Source organism: Gopherus flavomarginatus, chromosome 4 (assembly GCF_025201925.1).
Source record: "Gopherus flavomarginatus isolate rGopFla2 chromosome 4, rGopFla2.mat.asm, whole genome shotgun sequence".
Taxonomy (NCBI): domain Eukaryota; kingdom Metazoa; phylum Chordata; order Testudines; family Testudinidae; genus Gopherus; species Gopherus flavomarginatus.
Window position 1 is genome coordinate 37,957,542 of NC_066620.1, and position 14,090 is coordinate 37,971,631.

Genomic DNA, 14,090 nt, shown 5'->3' on the forward strand with positions numbered 1-14,090 from the left:
AAATTATGGGTATAAACATAAAGACTTATCTAGTTCTGTTTGTCTCGTCATTGAAAAATAAGTGATATATATTTATGGGGGATATTATATAATCATACAGCCATTTATGTGGAAAACAGAATCTTGATCTGTGTATTTTGGTTGCCTCATTAAGGCCATTTTATTGTAACTCTAGACCCACTTGGCAGCACTAGGTCACTTGTTTCCGATAGCAATGAAAAAAAACTGAATCCAGCATATTTTTCCAGGATGTTGTTTTCTCATCCATTTCAGTTTCCAGTTCCCATGAACTAGCTCATTGCTGTTGTGTTTGGATTCATTACACTGCAGAAGAATGTTTAAAACATTTTAAAGGTTTGAATTAAAAAACCCGTCTCTCTTCATATTGGGCCAAATCTTTAGATTCTTATTTTATTTTTACTCAGTCTTTACTCAGGCAAATCCCCACTAGTTTCACTGGGCATTTGAGTAAAAACTGAGGGCCACCTTGGTAACATTAAAGCTGTAACTTGCATTTGCAGGGCATTAAGGGAGAGTCCTGGGGGATAATACTGCAGCAGAAGCTCAGTATAGAACACTCAGCAGAAGCTCTAGAACATTTATTGAGAACTCCAAGCAGAGCACTGAGAGAGTGAATTCTGCAATGATACAGTGTCATCTGGCTCCACTGAATTGGTTCAGAACCAAGGCCTCACTGGGTACGTCTACACTGCAATAAAACACCTACAGGTGGCCCATGTCAGCTGATTTAGGCTCAGGGTTCAGCCTGTGGGATTATAAAATTGCAGTGTATTGGAATTGGTCTGAAGCCTGGGCTCTGGGACCCCAAGATAGGGGAGAGTCTCCAGTTCTGCACTCCAGCCTGAGTTTAAATGTCTACACTGCAACTTTATAGCCCTTCAGCCTTAGTCCCATGAGCCCAAATCAACCAACATGGGCAAGCCATGAACATTTTATTACAGTGTAGACATACTCATTCTCACTCCAGCCTCAATCCCCTTTTTGAGAGGCTATCTCAACTGGTGGCAGTAATCCAGACTGGAGTCTCCATTCCCCACAGAGATACAGGTTTGTCCCTGCCCGGGGCTGAATAGTTGGGAAGAATCTTTTAAACCCCCATGCATACCCATCCTGGGGCAGCCACACTTGGGTCTGTCTTACTGCAGGATTTGATCTTGATAGAGGTTTATTCTATTTATTATTGATGTATTTATTCATTCGCCCCTGGTGTTGGGGTGAGTAGTTCAATTTATCTGATAAACTGCACCTGGGGGACAGCCAGGGCTTAAAAGCCTGGTTGAGGATTGAGCCCAGCTGAGAAGGAACAGGTGGGTCTGGTAAAAAGCCAGGAAATTGGCAGTAGAAAGGGGCTGCAAGCAAAGTAGCTTATAGCTATGCCCTAGGAAAAAGGAGGTATCCTTTGAGGCTATGGAGTTAAGCAGCCTACAGTTCCTCCTTGGGGGAGTGGATGTTTTGGCTGGTAAAGCTAGAAATAGGGAGAGCCCAAAGATGTAGGAAGGAGTCCAGGGAAAAAGCAACAGGGTCTCAGAAAAGTAACTACAGTTGTTAGACAGGGTCCCTGGACTGGAATCCAATGTAGAGGTTGGACCCAGGTTCCCCTAAAAGCTATTGGAGAAGTGGACACTTTGGACAGTGAAGGGAAGACTGCCACTTTAGATAGAGATCCTTTGATATCCTGGAAAGGAAGGATTCTCGTGGCCTGGCCAGAGAATCAACCCATAAAAGAGAGAACATGCTGGGTGGCAGAGAGAGAGGCAGCAGGGCATGTGAACAAGTAGCAAAAGGGGGCATTGGACCTAGAAGGAGCTAATCCCCAGAGCAGCTAGGAGGAAGTGCCCTAGTGGTGAGTGGAACTCTGTGACACCCCTCTCCTTTTAGAGCAAGGCAGCCTTTAGGAGCGAGGCTTCATTACAGGAAAAAAGCTGTGTCTGTTTAACCATGGAGGGTTAACTGAAACTGATTTAGTTACAGCAGGGGAAATTTATGTGGAATATATTTTCAATGTAATAGTGGCTTTTTTATTTATTTAGCTTAAGTCAATTGGGAACAGGCTTGAGCTAAACTGCAATAAGTCACTCTTAAACTGAGAAGTGTTCATGAACAGTTTAAACCTGCTTAAACAAAAAGGTTTTAAACCCAATTTAATTTAAAGTGGTGTCACTTTCCCATGTGGACAAGGCTCAAAAATCAACTGGCAGAACCTCTAGTTTGAGCTCTGTAGGCTTCCTTTTTTGTGTAGCCAACTGTCTGTCTTCAGGTGTTTTTACAGTCATTTCAGCTAAACCTGGGGTTCAGATGTGAAAACTAGCATATCAGGGGCCCATTTCTCCCACTTCAGGATATGAGCCATGCCCAGAAGTTGTTCATATCCTCTGATGGAAGAATCAGGCCCACTAGGGGCTTGATTTTCATTTTGTTTCCAGAAATGATGATCACTAGCAATTGAAGTCAGCGGATTCCCAGCACTTCTGAAAGCCAAGTATGGATTTGTGACACTCCTGAAAGCCTATGAACACCAGACAACATAACAGAATGGAAGTGAATTAAACTAAATGTGGGAGGGAGCTTGCCTCTCAGTAAAGGGCATGGTATATGTTAACTTTTTTGCAGTACTGTTCCTTTCTATAAACACAGTCTATGTACTGATCTGAAGATACACTAGTCTGAAGAATTCTGCCTACCTATACAAAATGAGTAACAGTAGGGTCTGCTGTCAACCCTCAAATGTTTCACTTAGGACAGAGAGAGGGACAATGCAGGACTTTGGCCCTTTTATCTACAGCATACCCACATTGCTATGAACACTTCACCCTACCCGGAGCTAACTTGCTTCGAAAAATCTGAGAAATCAAGTAGGAACTCCCCTTGAGGCGACAGGTGAGGAGTTCCAACAACTGTCTAGTGGTGAAAGAATGGCATAATTATGATTGCTTTAATAAATACTATACTTACAGTGTCAGCATTAGTAAAGAAGACAGACTGCTGCGAGATAAGTGGAAAAGAGATAAGGGGATACCTTCCCTTAGACTCACATACAAGTTTCAATACAGAAACTGCAGGGCCTGACTGTCCTGTCCCTATCCCATCCCCCACATCAGATGTATATCAGACACACAAGTATTGACAACAATCAGATCACAAAGCTAGTCAATGGGGGGAACTGAAAAGTACTATATCTGTTTCATGTTCTAGTTATCACACAGTGTGGCAAAAATAAGAAAGATCTTTCCCTCCCTCTGCTTTCCTCAGCTGTGTTGAATGTCAGCTTGGTGTAGCCAAGGCTCTGGAGCCTGCTATCTCCTTCCCAAGCTGCACCAATAAATCATGCATTTATTAGGCAAGTCTGTGCTCTGTATAGTATTAGTGGGCCAGATCCTCAGCTGATGTAAATCAACATAACTCCACAGACCTCAATGAAGCTATGCAGATTTACACCAACTGAAGATGTGTCCCATCATGAGCAAGGTTGCATTAAAGGCCCCTGAAGCATTTCTGCTTTCTTCTATCCCACCTGTACTCTGTAGTTTTTAATTCTGAAGTCTCTAGAGAGAAATAAAATGTTGAGGACACTCAGGAAATCTTAAGGGCCAGACTGTAACACACGGATTAGTAATTTACTTCTGGAGTAATCCTATTTACATCAATATGATTACACAAGGAGTAAGGTGCTTTTTCTATGTGATTACACGTATCACAGTTTGGCCCTTAATGAGGTTAGAGATATGTTAAGCAAAGAGGATGTTGCTAACAGCTGTATGAGACAGTGCAGAGGCCTAGGGATTCAAGAAACCTAGTCACAAACAGAGAGATCAAAGAGCCTCAATTTTATGGAAATGAGAGCAGTAAAACTATCCCAACACTCTGGTACAAAGGGAAACACTAGCTGATAATATGATAATGTCAGACAGAACAACTAGCTTCTTACCTAAACAAACAAGGGGACAGAAGAAAACAACAGTAGTCAAATATTCCATGACTTGAAGACCTACATTTCAAAGGTTAGCTCAGCTGTAGAAGAGACTGTTTCCTGCTAAGCCAATCAGTTATGGGCATGGAGCCTTCACAAACAGCTTTGCTGGCTAATGACCTCCAAGCATGGATAATTGAGAGTAATGTTTCTGTATTGAGCTTGAACTAGGAAGTATCCAGATATTGTGTTTCATAAGACTGAAGTGTCTAGCAGCAAATTCAGTGTTATTGAACCAGAAAGCAAGGGTCTGCCAAATGTAGGTGATATCAAAAGTAAGGTACACATTCAAAAGACTTGCCCACGGTAATTCTAATAGCACTACTGAGCCCAGAGGACTGGTGTTGGAATCACTGGCTTGAGGACTTAAAAAGGGCATCCTCAGGCCAGAATGTTATAATTGTGCGTGTGTGCAAAACTGTCAGCATCATGTGAGCACTCTTGTGCATGCTGTTCAAATAAGTCCTCCAAGCATAAGCAACAGCAGCAAGGCGTCTAGGGGTTATACCCAGTATGGTTGCTACTGCCTTACAGTATAAGATTTTTCAAAGCAGCATCACTGGTTAACCCCAAAAAGAACAGGAGTACTTGTGGCACCTTAGAGACTAACAAATTTATTTCAGCATGAGCTTTCGTGAGCTACAGCCCACTTCTTCAGATGCATAGAATGGAACACACAGACAGGAGATATTTATACATACAGAGAACATGAAAAGGTGATAGTATGCATACTAACAGGAAGAGTCTAATCAATTGAGATGAGCTATCATCAGCAGGAGAAAAAAAGCTTTTGAAGTGATAATTAAGATGACCCATAGAAGGTGTGAGGAGAAATTAACATAGGGATATAGATTCAAATAGTGTAATGACCCAACCATTCCCAGTCTCTGTTTAGGCCTGAGTTAATTGTATCTAATTTGCATATTAATTCGAGTTCAGCAGTCTCTCTTTGGAGTCTGTTTTTGAAGTTTTTTTGTTGCAAAATTACCACCTTCAGGTCTGTCACTGAGTGGTTAGAGAGGTTGAAGTGTTCTCCCATTGGTTTTTGAATGTTGTGATTCCTGATGTCAGATTTGTGTCCATTTATTCTTTTGCATAGAAACTGTCCAGTTTGGCCAATGTACATGGCAGAGGGGCATTGCTGGCACATGATGGCATATATCATGTTGGTAGGTGTGCAGGTGAACGAGCCCCTGATGGCGTGGCTGTGATTATGTCCTATGATGGTGTCACTTGAATAGATATGTGGACAGAGCTGGCATCGGGCTTTGTTGCAAGGATAGGTTCCTGGGTTAGTGTTTATGTTGTATGGTGTGCAGTTGCTGGTGAGTATTTGTTTCAGGTTGGGAGGCTGTCTATAAGCGAGGACTGGCCTATTTCCAAAGATCTGTGAGAGTGAGGGATCATCTTTAAGGATAGGTTGTAGATCTTTGATGGGCTGGAGAGGTTTTAGTTGATGGCTAGTGGCGTTCTGTTATTTTCTTTGTTGGGCCTGTCATGTAGTAGGTGGCTTCTGGGTACTCTTCTGGATCTGTCAATCTGTTTTTTCACTTCAGCAGGTGGGTATTGTAGTTTTAAGAATGCTTGATAGAGATCTTGTAGGTGTTTATCTCTGTCTGAGGGATTGGAGCAAATACGGTTGTATCTTAGAGCTTGGCTGTAGACAATGGATCGTGTGGTGTATCCTGGATGGAAGCTGGAGGCATGTAGGTAAGTATAACGATCAGTGGGTTTCTGGTATAGGGTGGTGTTTACGTGACCATCGCTTATTAGCACAGTAGTGTCCAGGAAATGGGCCGCTTGTGTGGATTGGTCTCGGCTGAGGTTGATGGTGGGATGGAAATTGTTAAAATCATGGTGGAATTCCTCGAGGGCTTCTTTTCCATGTGTACGCATACTTTCACCTTTTCATGTTCTCTGTATGTATAAATATGTATAAATATCTCCTGTCTGTGTGTTCCATTCTATGCATCCGAAGAAGTGAGCTGTAGCTCACGAAAGCTCATGCTGAAATAAATTTGTTAGTCTCTAAGGTGCCACAAGTACTCTTGTTCTTTTTGCGGATACAGACTAACACGGCTGCTATTCTGAAAACTGGTTAACCCCAGTGTCACATGTGCAAGTGAGCATCCTGGAGACTGAACATCATTTTACAGGATTCACTCCCTTTGAAAGCTTCCAGTCTCTCTAAGAGTCTTCTAACTGTAAAAATGGCATTTCTCTTTGCCTTAGCTTCAGCACGGAGCATGTCAGATCTCCAAGCCTGGTCAATCAAGGAATAGTCCTGTACTTTTCACAACCACAAGGTGTATCAGAGGGCAACAAAATCAGAGTTATTTCCAAATACTAATAAGGTCTAGGAACCAATAAACCCTTCTTTCTAATCAAATCCTAATTATTCTAAAGTAATGCAATGGCATAGAAAATATAATTAATGAAATCCAATTGATCTTTTCATTGTGAATGATTTTATTTAATTAATTTGTCCCTTTTTCTCTTTGCAAATTCTCTGTGAGAAAAATCATGGTTTTTGATTTTCTCATTATTTGAAATTTTTCAAATTTTTTTTAAACTTTTCTGAGGTTATGGACTATTTGCAAGCTGGGCATAGTGAGTGTTCAGTCCACTGTTCAGAAATGTATCACTTGTGTGTTGTGACTGGGTCACCTAAGTTATATAGTATCATTTCTGTTTCTTGACTGGATGAACTAGGTACTTTTGTTTGTGTGGAAGCAAATTTCTGCTGGTCAAGGAATGAATTTGTTTAAATTTGATTAAGTAACCTCCAATTGCTGGCCCATAATTCACCGTAAAACTGAACAAACAAAACAGCGGTTAAGTTAATTTTTTTCTAGTGAATGAAAAGGGAGACCTAAGAAACTGAATTGAAATTTGGGGTTTAATTCAGCAAGCTGGTTGAGAACAGACTCTTACCCCACTCATCCAGCTTTAGCTCATATGATATATTTGAAAAGGCCAAATCCACATAGACAGACATCAACCACATTCATACTATTATATGACTGAGATAAAGACAAAAAAGCTGTTTAAATCATCAATACCTACGCAACTCAGAGCATGCATATCAGAAGCCAGCAGAGTGAAGGGAATTTCAGCTCATTCAAACATAGCAGGCTCAGCCTCATGGGGACTAACAATCTATGCACTCTATGAAAGGATTTGTAAGGCCACAATATGGTAAAATATTCATATTCCTACTAGGCATTGCAAACTGGATTTGCAAGCTTCTTTGGAGCCAGTCTTCAGTCATTGAGTCCTGCAGGCAGTAGTAGTGTCTCAGTAAAACACACCGACAAATAACTCTGCCTGATCGTTTTTGTTTATACATTTTTACCTCAATGTTTGTTCCTGTCTGATCATTTATTTTCTCAGAATTTGATCATAGCCACCCATCCAGACCTTATCTAACTAAAGAGAATATTTTAAAAGCAAAACAAGTTGTTTCTCTGAACATTTTTGAAGGATAATTGAATGTTCAGTTTTAATTATTGGTTAGCATTGCTAAGAACTTTCCACTATAAAACCCTATTTTCAGTGGCTTATAACTTTGCCGAACTTTGACTGTTTAGGCTGAAATGTCCCATGCTGGGTGTCTGCCTCAGGCTGATTTTTTAAAAGAAAGTTTAAGCTAAAATTTTTCAGTTTCGGAGATTGAGAGTGGGGAAAATCCACTGTTTTGTTCATGTTAAATTATTATAGCTGTTTCATGCCTCCATGCTTTGGATTAGTGAACTGAAATTTGAGCCTGATGATAAGGATGTGCCTTTTTTCATTCCTGTGAAAATCCACCCGAATCTGGCCAAGCTATAACCCTTTCAAAACTGCAGTTTGTACATGTTCAGTAGAAGTTTATTATAGTTTGGGACTTAAAATTCTCTGAAGCTTGTCTGTCCTGAACATGGTCCACCCCTCAAACTCCTGTGTATCATCAGCCTGCACAGGTGCATCCCTACAAAGTGACGGAGCATGTTTCATCCCAGGGCTGAGCAAGACTTTCCCGGCAATTTCTGTTCTCAGTTGCCAGATGTAGTACAAAGCATCAGAATGCAGAGCAGGGAGATGTTCACTCGTGCCCTCTTGATACCCCAACCCCTGCTGGTGCCCAGGCAGCAGGCCAGGAAGGAAGGAGGAAACTGCCTGGCTTGAATGCACAAGGTGAGAAGCAGTGGGGGCTGTGCGGACAGTAGCTGGAGGCATGGGGATACTGACAGTAGGCAGGACACGAGCAAGAGCTAGGGGAATAGGAATAGTACTGGGTTTATAATAGTGCCAATGGTGCCATGGTGCTGGTCCCACACTGGGAAGGGGCCCTTACAGACCTGTCTAACTCATCCACACGGCCAAGTCTGTCACCTCCCCCGAGGCAATCCAGCACTGAGGCCTTGCTGCGTGAGCAGCTCCTAGTCAGCAGATACCACTTACCAGTATGGGGCTTCCCGCCAAGCACCCAGGCTCTGCCATGCAGGGTTTCTGGGGCCGTGTCCCTGTGGGTCTGCCCTGCTCCCCAGCATGGGTATGGCTCTGAGCAGTCTCTGCTCACTGCCACCTGTAGGGCCCTGCCCACCTCCTTGGGGCCACTCCACCTGGGACTGGTGCAGAGGCTGGGCTGGTCTTGGCCAGTGGGGAGAGAGGCAGCACGGGGGCCTTGGTTGGGCCTCACTTGGCTGGGCCCTGCCAGGCAAGTGGGTCCTGAGGGAGCCTGGCCCAGACAGGCCCTACTCCCACTCCAGCCTGACTGATTACACCGCTCCCAAGGGTCCAGCCCCAGCTGCGCTGCCTGCTTAGCCCACCACTCAGGAGCCACGGGGGGAGGGGGGAGGTGCTGGTAGAGTTGCCAACTCGGATAAGAAGCTATTCCAGGAGATTTTTTTTTCCAGCATGAAGTAATGTCATTTTAAAAATATATCCTATTTAAATCTCCCAGATTGTTTCTCAGTAACCACCAGGAGATCAATGCCAATTCTGGGAGACTCCAGGCCAATCCTGGAGGGTTGGCAACCCTAGGTACTGGCCAGTGCAGAGTGGGGGATGTTTGTTCTATTTTAGGGCACTGGGCAGTGGGGAGTCTGTGTGGTGCACTGTGCAGTTACGATAGTGGAGGAGTCCTGGGAAGTGTGTGTGTGGGGGGGTCCTGTGGGCAGGGTGGTGCTGGGCAGGGGGTGTGTGCAAGACACAGTGCAATTGTAGTTGGGGTCTGGGCTGGGGGGCCGCTGGGCATAGGAGCACTGAGCAGTGTGGCACGGTGCATGGTGTGGGCCCACCCCTGAGGGGAAGGGTCACACTGGCAGCACAGGTCCAGGTGGGCCAGTGCATGTCTGGCGGCTGTAGGGTAACCAGATAGCAAGTGTGAAAAACCTGAATGGAGGGTGGGTGGTAATAGGTGCCTATATAAGAGAAAGCATCAAATATCAGGACTGTCCCTACAAAATCAGGACATCTGGTCACCCTAGGCGGCTGCCACTTTGTAAACAATGTCTTTGTGTCGAGTGGAGCGGAGTTGTCCTCACCGTGCCATGCCCCATTGGCCCTGGCCAGCCCCTCGCTCCGAGGATCGATCCCCACCTCTGCTCCAGGCCCTATTGCCACCATGGAGGCCAACAAAAGGTTAATCCGGGCCTAGACAGGAACAGAAGATGGGACCATGGCAGCATCCAGGAGGAGAGGGGACAAGAGCACATGAAAGGACAGGGACAGGACCTCAGGTGGGAAACAGGGAAAGAAGGAGAAAGAGACAGAAGGGTCTATAATCACTAAAGAAAATTCCCCTCCAGAACCTGGAACTGAGGTCATGATTCTTTAGTCTCAACAGTCCTCTGCTGTCAATCACTGACAAAGTGTTCATTTCATCTCCCTCCAGAAGCTGGTCCACGGAGAGGATGACAACGTACTGTTGTTTCTCCATTAGCTCAAGCAGTAGAGGTCTGTGCAATGGATCAAAAGGTTCCAATTCTGCTGATGATTTGTGTGGGTTTCAGTCTGATGCCGCATGATGGAATTTCTGTTCTTCAGTTCATTCAGTACAGAGGTCAGACCTGCCCTGGGGATGAATCAGGGTTGTGCAGTGAAGGAAGCCATTTTTTGTAGAACCCCTGCCTCATTTGTCACAGAAGTTAGATGTATAATGACTGAGGCAGAGAATTGCAGGAATGGAAAGAATGGTCTCATGGGTAAGTCACTTGAATGCCACGCTAGACAAAGAGATTCTACCTGTGCCTGTGTCACAAAGTTCCTGTGTGAGGCTCGGCAAGTCACTTAAACTGAAACTTTGACAGGTGGCCCATTATTTGTGTGTTCCTCATTTTCTGAGGTCCTGACCTGAGAATCTGGGGCCAGGTTTGCAGAAGTGCTGAGCAGTCACAACTGCAACTAAAGTAAATTGAAGGTGTGCTATGAAAACGTTAGGCGCTCTGAAAAATCAGGCCCTAGATTTCTTAAATTTGGCACCCAAAATTAGTTCATACTTTTGGCAATTTTGTCCCCAATTTATCTGGCCCAGAACCTCACAGGCATTTAGGTACCTAGCTCCTATTGATTTCAATGGGAGTTAAGATCATAAATACCTGTGAGGAACTGGGCCTCTGACATAATTCTCCCATCTGTAAAATGGGGATAGCACCCCCATTTCACTTCACAAATATTAATTCACCTTCACAGCACTGCTGTGAAGTACTTGGCCACTTTACTTCTGAAGAGAGCACCCACATAGGGGTTTAACTTTAACTAATGTGCTTTAACTGCACACCTTTAGTTAATTCAACTTCACTTCTCTGAGTGCTTTCAAGTAGACTTGTCCCTCTCCCCTCCTCCCCCTTCTCCCCTCGTGCCCCTCCCCCGGCATAGTTGAAGGCAGCCTGAGAGACGCCTTCTGCTCACAGCATTCCATCCCATACTCCTCTGGGGGTGAAGAAACTATTTCAGTGGCTCAAAAGCCTTCAGGGAATTAGGACAAAGGTTTTCTGTCAAGTGTTTCATTGTTTCATCACCAGAGGTTATCCTTTGCTTCTATCTCTTTTATGATACCAGTCTTTTCTCTTGACTAAAGGTTTAATAGAAGATCAAGCTCCTATGGAGGGCCTGATTCTTCACTGCCTTGCACATTTATACCTCTCAAAAGGAACTGTAACATTCTACCAAATGGGAGCAATAGTTTTATAGCTTTTTGGTCCAGCTGTAAATGAGTGAAGGTGTGCAGCAATGGAGAACGAGTCTCTTCTGCAAACAGAATGTCAGCTGTGTTTGTTATTAAGCCACTTCCACCCAGGTTTGTCAAAGCTACAGAGATTCCAGTCCCTTCTGTTCCCATGGCCAACATCTCTCACTATTTTTGATTAATCTTAAGGTGGGGGGGCATAGTCAAAATAAGTACCAGAGCTCTATGGTTGCCTGGCCTGCTACACCGCCAGACAGAAGTCCTGGGCATTTGGGATATTTGAGCAGCAGCTATCATCAGGAAGAGCTCCTGCTCCCCACAACAACGCTCAACATTTTGATACAGACTATTGATCTGTTTTGTGCAGAAATACTACTACATAATTAAAGCTAAATTACTCATCCATTCACAGGATTGCTAAAGGCAGCAAGGTTCTATCACTTAAAGCAGAAGGAAAGACACCTAATAATGCCATTACCTTCCAGTGCTCAGTGAATACTTTAATTGATATATGAGCTGGATCCAAAATCACATTCACCATTCCAGCAAATGTTACAATGTGGTACAAATTACTAACAGATAAAGCAAAACATTGGTCCCCAACTGGCAGTGGCTAAGTTAATATCAGTATAAATAGGCTGATTATTGCTATATTTGACATGCTGTGTAATTTTATATATTTTGCTTGTGAAGCACTGAAAGAATAACCAAATATACCTATCATTTTACTGCCTGAATTTGTAGCTGGCATAGAGTGGAATGCAAGGCTTGCTGTGCTGCTTTGATGTGCAACAAATTCCAAAAAGGGGGTTTGTTACATCCCACATATTATCACATTGAACTGCCTTATAGCCTGTTAAATGCTATATTTGATTAGCTGAGAATAGTGGGCCATTTCCATTACATAACACAATATATAGTCATAAAAGACCATCCTTATTCACCAGGATAGCTCCTACTCCTGGGTCCACTACTAGTCAATATTTTCTTTCATGACTTGGATTATGGAATGGTGAGTATGTTTATAACATTCGTGGATGACATGAAGCTGGGGGAGGTTTCTCATTCTTTGGAATACTGTATAGGATTAGAATTCAAAATGAACTTGACAAATTGGAGAATTGATCTGAAATCAACAAGATGAAAGTCAATACAGACAAGTGCAAAGTACTTCACTGGGGAAGGAAAAAGTCAGATGCACAACTAAAAAATAGGGAATAACTGTCCAGGTGGTAGTCCTGCTGAAAAGCATCTGGGGGGTTATGGTGGATCACAACGTGGGGCAGTTGTGAAAAAGACTAATGTTCTAGGGTGTATTAACATGAGTGTTGTATGTAAGGGTATGTCTTCACTACCAGTTGGATTGGCAGGCAGCGATTGATCCAACGGGGATCGGCTTATCGTGTCTAGCCTAGACGTGATAGATCAATCCCCAAGTGCTCTCTCATCGACTCCTGTACTCCTGCTCGGCAAGAGGCATAGGCGGAATCGATGGGGGAGTGGCAGCAGTCAACTCACCGTAGTGAAGACACCACGGTAAGTAGATCTAAGTACATAGACTTCAGCTACATTATTCACGTAGCTGAAGTTGCGTAACTTAGATCGATCCTCTCCCCCACCCCCCAGTGTGGACCAGGCCTTAGATACAAGAGGTAATAGTCCAGCTCTACTTGGCACTGGTGAGGCCTCAGCTGGAGTCCTGTGTCCAGTTCTGGGAGTCACACTTTAGGAAAGATGTGGATAAACTTGGGAGTGCCCAGAGGAGAGCAACAAAATAATAAGAGGCTGAGAAACCAGACCTATGAGAAAAGATTTAAAAAACCTGGATGTGTATAGTCTTGAGAAAAGAAGACTCAGGGGGACTTATTAACAGTCTTCAAACATGCTGAGGGCTGTTACAAAAAGGACTGAACAATTGCTCTTCATGTCCATGCCTTTTATGACTAGACAAGAAGTTATGGGCTTAATCTGCAGCAAGGGAGATTTAGGTTAGATATTAGGAAAAGCTTTCTAATTATAAGTGTAGTTAAACTCTGGAATAGGCTTCCAAGGGAGGCTGTGGAATTCCCAGCATTGGAGGTTTTAAGAACAGGTTGGACAAACAGCTACCGGGGACAGTCCAGGTTTATATGGTCCTGCCTCAGCTCAGGGATTGGACTTGATGACTTCTAGAGCAGTGATTCTCCATCTTTTTGGGCTCAGGATCCATTTGTAAATGTTATGGCCTGTCCCAACCCAGTAAATAGTGCGGTTTTAGTCAGATCCTGACCCCCCCGGGGGGGGGGGGAGAGGTTGGGTCCTGCCCAACACTCACCTGAGAGTCAGGCTGGCTGGGTTTGGTTCTCTGTTCTGGGTGTTGTAACCTCTGAGGTTGCAGCACCACTCAGGTTTAGCCCCACTGTACTGACTGGACCAAATTTGTGTGAGTGGAGTTATGACCTGGCTCTTGGGGGTGCAGTGACACTCACTCAGATTTGGCCTTCCGAGACTCCTGTCATCATGACAGCTGGACTAAACTTGAGTGGCACTGAAACCTCAGTGGTTGCAGTGCCTGGAGCAGGGAGTTGAGCCCAGCCAGCCCCTGGAGCTGCCACGCCACCCTTCAAAACAGTCTGCCAATCCAATTTTGGGCATCAAGTCACAGGTTGAGAAACCTTGTTCTAGAGATCCCATCTAGCCCTACTTTTCTATGATTCTACTGAATCATTTTTGCTGTCCATGGTTTGTGCAAGGCTTTGATGGTATCTCAGGGAGATTCTGAAATATGCCAGAGCTATTTTAATAGCTTCCGAAACCAGCCTTTACACTTGTAAAACCAGCCTGGTAGCCTTTCAGTCTCATGAATATCTTCTGCTCTAGTGATGCACTGCATATTGTATCCCACACTGGAAGTGCCACATTGTTTACTACAAGAAGAACTTTGCCCCATAA

The 14,090-nt window shown here is 44.0% G+C and overlaps 1 long non-coding RNA gene across 2 annotated transcripts in view; it reads left to right on the forward strand.

The window, feature by feature from the left end:
• LOC127050256 (uncharacterized) overlaps positions 1 to 14,090 on the forward strand; it is a 77,194-nt gene that overhangs the window by 51,190 nt on the left and 11,914 nt on the right. The window contains exon 1 of one of the 2 annotated variants that reach the window (XR_007774182.1): positions 9,871 to 9,928. The exons of the other annotated variant lie outside the window; for it this stretch is intronic. This is a non-coding gene — a long non-coding RNA (uncharacterized LOC127050256). Of the gene's footprint in view, positions 1 to 9,870; positions 9,929 to 14,090 lie in introns of those variants that run through there. 2 annotated transcript variants of the gene reach the window in all.